This window comes from Littorina saxatilis, linkage group LG2, assembly GCF_037325665.1.
Source record: "Littorina saxatilis isolate snail1 linkage group LG2, US_GU_Lsax_2.0, whole genome shotgun sequence".
Taxonomy (NCBI): Eukaryota; Metazoa; Mollusca; class Gastropoda; order Littorinimorpha; family Littorinidae; genus Littorina; species Littorina saxatilis.
The window spans coordinates 98,547,815-98,553,814 of record NC_090246.1 but is presented as its reverse complement, the minus strand read 5'-3'; the positions used below and the strand labels follow the sequence as shown (position 1 = coordinate 98,553,814).

The 6,000-nt window shown below is 42.8% G+C and overlaps 1 protein-coding gene and 1 non-coding gene across 3 annotated transcripts in view; both read right to left on the bottom strand.

Moving 5' to 3' along the window:
- Nucleotides 1-6,000, bottom strand: part of LOC138960283 (hornerin-like) — an 82,776-nt gene that overhangs the window by 38,829 nt on the left and 37,947 nt on the right. The window lies entirely within an intron of this gene.
- Trnat-ugu (transfer RNA threonine (anticodon UGU)) lies at nucleotides 901-973 on the bottom strand. The gene has a single exon. It is a non-coding gene; the product is annotated as a tRNA-Thr (tRNA).

The following is a 6,000-nucleotide window of genomic DNA, read 5'->3' as shown; positions in this document are numbered from 1 at the left end:
TGCATTTTCGATGAAAAGACTTCGTGCAGTCTTCGCGAAGACGAATTCGTGCTCAAATAAGGGAGGCTTCCGCGACTGCATAAAACGTAAACAAATAAAATGGCAAAACTGTCAAATGACCATTTCGGCAACATTCCCAAAGAAAAAATATCCTAGCAACATCCGTTGGGCAGAGAAAGTAAATCCCTATTTCCAAGCAGAAAAACTGACTAGCAAGGTAGTCAGATCAAACGGTGGTTTCCAAGAGTGTGCGCCGGAACTCGTAAAAACATAAGGTCAACACTGTAGCAGGGCAGTAGTAAACGCGGGCAAATATTATAACGCCTGAAAGCATGCTAAGTAATTTATGACTACCCCTCAGTCGAATGATCGATACATATGCTTCATTTAATACCCGAAAAGTGAGTCAGTGCATGTATACATATATACCACCAGCGGTGACGACAATGGTGACAGAGCGAAGAAATATTTCACAGTGTGCGAACGCTGTAAAAAAACAAACCATACGATCTCGCTCCAGCGGGCTGACAAAACAAACACAATCCTGAGCGTTCCGTAAGTTTATAGCTGACTAATCCTATACAGCTTTTTGCCGATTGCGAGGTTTTGTTTCTAGTAGGGATTGCGCGTGCGGGGGTAGTAGTAAGACAAATACAGAAAATGATTTTCATTTCATTTTTCATTACTTTATTGTCCCATCGCTGGGAAATTCGGGTCGCTTCCTCCCAGTGGAAAGCTAGCAGCAACGGAGTCGCGCTACCCAGGTGTCTGCGTGTTTAGGTGTATTCAGCCACCTGCACTTATGGCAGGATGACCAAGGTCTTTTACGTGCCATTGTGATGACACGGGGGTGGGACATGGCTTCCGTCTCTGGGTCTGCACATTAAGTTGACCCGTGTCCGTCCCGGCCCGGATTCGAACCAGCGGCCTTTCGATCACAAGTCCAGTGCTCTACCAACTGAGCTACCGGGCCCCCATGATCGAGCATGTTCGCTATATTTCTCTTACACACTACCTCCGCCTTTTGTTCTCAATCCTAGCCCTGTCCTGTTCTTCCCCCAATCCCCCCTCCCCCACCCCCCCCCCCACATACCCCCACCCCCCCCCCCCCCTTAAAAAACGTCCTCGCGGAACCATGTCATCATACTTAGTACCGCTGAAACAACCATGTAAACCAACGCAGATCGTGTCCAGGCTTTTCCATGGAATAGGAACAATCTTCCTTATACAGAAACATCAAACATTTTATTGCATTCTGTTCAGAGCTGGACTTTTTATTTGGTTGAATTAGTTTTACACATTGACACAAATGTCAGCTGAGCAAATTCAGCCACACTCACACGTAGGACACCGAGCACATGTATGCTAAGTACAAAGCTACTTTGTTAGAAAGATAATAAGCATGACAAAGTTTTTGATCACACAGAATACAACCACGCACGACTATTATAGACCACGCACCATATAATAACACCCTCAGGCAACACAACACAGGTGAGTCATCCAGTCTTCACACCTCCTTAATATTCGCTTCTCCCAGTGCAGATAGATATCAACAATGTGTGCAAGCAAAGACCCAAACAAAATTAAAAAAGAAAATGAAAAAATCTTCACCGATCAATAACCTCTTAGTCTAGATCACCTCCTTGCTATTTATCGACACAACAAGTCCTGTGAAGTTTATCTTGACATCAGACCCCTGAACAAAAGGGGTCCGTGACCCTGTCTGTACAAGGGTGTTGAAAGTACTTGTCTTTCAGAGTTAAAAGCACACTGATGTAGCCAGGCATTCTCTCTCTCTCTCTCTCTCTCTCTCTCTCTCTCTCTCTCTCTCTCTCTCTCTCTCTCTCTCTCTGTTTCTCTCTTATCTTATTTGTATAAAATATAATTAAAGATTATCAAGATAAGTGTTGAAGCTATCCCTTGTTCGCCATGTTTTGCAATCGGAATGTGTATTGATTATCATTTCAAGAACGTGTCCATAAGCAATCTGCTTGTTAACGTTCTTAATGTTGTTATTGTTTGAAACGTGTGGATGAGAAATTGAATAAAACACGCTTAAACCAAAGGCACAATCCTTCCTTCGTACACGATTATGTTCACCTACACAGATCTATCCCAGGCCTTTACGTTGAACTAGAGCACCCTTCTGCTTGGCCACGTACCAAAAATCCACGGCCTCGTTGCATTCTGTGATTGTTTTTCATGCTGAATTCCGTAATTGACTCGTATTGGTTTTAACAGAATGAATACTCTTGCTTCTAGTGGGAGAAACTTTCCCTTGTGCTCTTTGTCCACGTGTGGAGACACAAACCCTTGCTATTGACTGGCTTATCATGTCACGTGGGAAAGTTTGCCACAATAAAGACAACATGATTGACCTTTCACAACCTATACAGACTCGGCAGAGATTCCGAACATCGTCTATTGATTGAGCAGGTTGATATTGGTGTTACGATCGAAACGCATTCAACCCAAACTCCCCCTGACTCTCTGCAGAGAAAGCTGCCAAACTGTTTGACTTGGGACATGTTTAAATTGAAGAATGCTCTTTGCAAAACAGCGAAACTGTTTGACTTGGGACATGTTTAAATTGAAGAATGCTCTTTGCAAAACAGCCAAACTGTTTGACTTGGGACATGTTTAAGTTGAAGAATGCTCTTTGCAAAACAGCCAAACTGTTTGACTTGGGACATGTTTAAATTGAAGAATGCTCTTTGCAAAACAGCCAAACTGTTTGCCTTGGGACATGTTTAAATTGAAGAATGCTCTTTGCAAAACAGCTACACTGTTTGACTTGGGACATGTTTAAGTTGAAGAATGCTCTTTGCAAAACAGCGAAACTGTTTGACTTGGGAAATGTTTAAATTGAAGAATGCTCTTTGCAAAACAGCCAAACTGCTTGCCTTGGGACATGTTTAAATTGAAGAATGCTCTTTGCAAAACAGCCACACTGTTTGACTTCGGACATGTTTAAGTTGAAGAATGCTCTTCTGCCTTGTAAAAGCTTGAAGAGAATCTGCTGCAGCGAACACATGGCCACCGGCATAAGGAGGAAAGTGCCTTTAAGCTGCCGAGTCTCGACAAACTACTCGATTTCAATCTCCAAAAAGCATTAAGATTTTGTTATCGTGTCCATCATAACAGGTTTGTAAGCGTTTGACTACTACCTGCTTCTATAGGACACCTGCAAGAAAGAGGTTCGTGACATATTTTGTGAACAACGGTGTTGACACAGTCTTTCATAGTTTACTTGTCTCTACACACTCCACGATTTTTATATTTAGTCAAGTTTTGACTAAATATTTTAACATCGAGGGGGAATCGAAACGAGGGTCGTGGTGTATGTGCGTGCCTGTGTGTGTGCGTGTGTGTGTCTGTGTGTGTGTGTAGAGCGATTCAGACTAAACTACTGGACCGATCTTTATGAAATTTGACATGAGAGAGTTCCTGGGTATGAAATCCCCATCCGTTTTTTTCATTTTTTTGATAAATGTCTTTGATGACGTCATATCCGGCTTTTCGTGAAAGTTGAGGCGGCACTGTCACGCCCTCATTTTTCAACCAAATTGGTTGAAATTTTGGTCAAGTAATCTTCGACGAAGCCCGGACTTCGGTATTGCATTTCAGCTTGGTGGCTTAAAAATTAATTAATGACTTTGGTCATTAAAAATCTGAAAATTGTAAAAAAAAAAAAAAAATTTATAAAACGATCCAAATTTACGTTTATCTTATTCTCCATCATTTGCTGATTCCAAAAACATATAAATATGTTAAATTCGGATTAAAAACAAGCTGTGAAAATTAAATATATAAAAATTATTATCAAAATTAAATTGTCCAAATCAATTTAAAAACACTTTCATCTTATTCCTTGTCGGTTCCTGATTCCAAAAACATATAGATATGATATGTTTGGATTAAAAACACGCTCAGAAAGTTAAAACAAAGAGAGGTACAGAAAAGCGTGCTATCCTTCTTAGCGCAACTACTACCCCGCTCTTCTTGTCAATTTCACTGCCTTTGCCATGAGCGGTGGCCTGACGATGCTACGAGTATACGGTCTTGCTGAAAAATGGCATTGCGTTCAGTTTCATTCTGTGAGTTCGACAGCTACTTGACGAAATATTGTATTTTCGCCTTACGCGACTTGTTATCTCTAAATTGCATTTGAATTGGTATCGTGTCTGTGATTACAGCCTGCCAGCGTTGGATTTATTTCTGCTTCAGTCTTGACAGAGAGATAATGATGCTATTATTTTGGGATCGTGTTTTCAATTTTGTGGAGGAAGAAAACACGTTCGATGTCCAAAGACAACAAGCTAGGAGAGGATCAGTACAATCGATGTTCGCCGTAATTGCGTGAGTTCGGGTTAAACGGGTAAGCTGAAAATAACGTAAGCAGGCATCTGCGCATGAGAAAGCGAAAACAACATAACAAAAACACCAAATTACATACACAAGCGCGCACACGCGAGCGCATGCGCTATGCACGCACGCGCGCACACCCACACACACACACACACAAACACACACACACACGCACACGCGCACACACACACACACACACCAGACGGCAGAAGGCGCAGACCTACCTCTTAAGTGCAAGTACGTGCATTAAAACGTTTTAAACCTGCTGCTACCGGTTCCTGCCTCAGAACGATATCAACATTTTCAATCTCTCCAATAGTACAAGTACTGCTGCGTTTTCCATCGACTGTTTACCCGTTGTTTAAAACCCCATAAATTGGCTCACCTTCAGTGAACAGCAAAGAAGAATAAACCCCTGCTTAGTATACGGGGAAGTGTATTTCATTCTGTGCGTGACTCAGTGCTAATGAAAGGTGTAACAAAATAAGTGCATGCCAGTTACGACTTCGAGTTGTGTGTGTTTTTAAGTTAATAAGACACTGGGCATAATACATAATTTTCGTGACTTGGATTTAATTACAAAGATTAAGCCTTCCTTGTTCAATGTCAGTCGCAAGCAGGGTTTTAGAAGCCGACACTACTTTCTTTCTCCTTTGTGAGTTGTTAAGGTATTCAATTCATAATTGTATTCTGCAGAACACGCCTTCCTGCACACTTAATTCTGTTCAAAGTAGCGAATATATACGGAAACACGTATCCCCTCCCAGTCCGACAACATCCAAGTCAAATTCGTTTCGTGTATGCTTCTATTTATGATTTCAGCTGCGTCTGATTTATGCTAATGCAATGCACGTTGTGTGTGTAAGTCTGATTGAGCGATTGGCCAAAATAATTAGGCATAAGTTATGTTACAAATCCTGAAGTCAAAAATGCGGAAATCCATGATTCGATGGAACAACAGACAGACAGGCAGAGAGAGACCGGGGGGGGGGGGGGGGGGGGGGCGTAAGCAGCATTATTACCGTCTATAAAATTAAAATGCAGCAGCGCCTTAGCAGACTTACAACTACTACCACTACACGCACACACACACTCTCTCTCTCTCTCTCTCTCTCTCTCTCTCTCTCTCTCTCTCTCTCTCTCTCTCTCTCTCTCTTTGTCGTCTCGATTCCAACCACTGTCTCCCCCCCACCACCACCGACCCCCCCCCCCCCCCCCCCCCATGCCCCTTGCCACAACACTTTGACCAGCAAACTGCCTCAAATTCAAAGCAACACGATGTTTCTTTTGAAGCTACCTTCTGTTTTTCTAACGTTACAACAGGAAAGCCTCACTGGCGACTTTGGAAACTGGACACCAGACAGAAGGCGTGATAACACACACCGAGGACGTGGAAACATCGCCACAACCAACCAGACTGACAAACACGCCAGTCAAACAAACAAACGCAGAAACAAACATGCCTGACCCAGCGGAGCGGTGTTGGCCAGGTTGCCACTTCAAACACAACTTCTGACGGAGGAAATGCAACTGTGTTTTTGCAACGAAGAGAGAGAGAGAGAGAGAGAGAGAGAGAGAGAGAGAGAGAGAGAGAGAGAGAGAGAGAGAGAGACAGACAGACAGACAGAC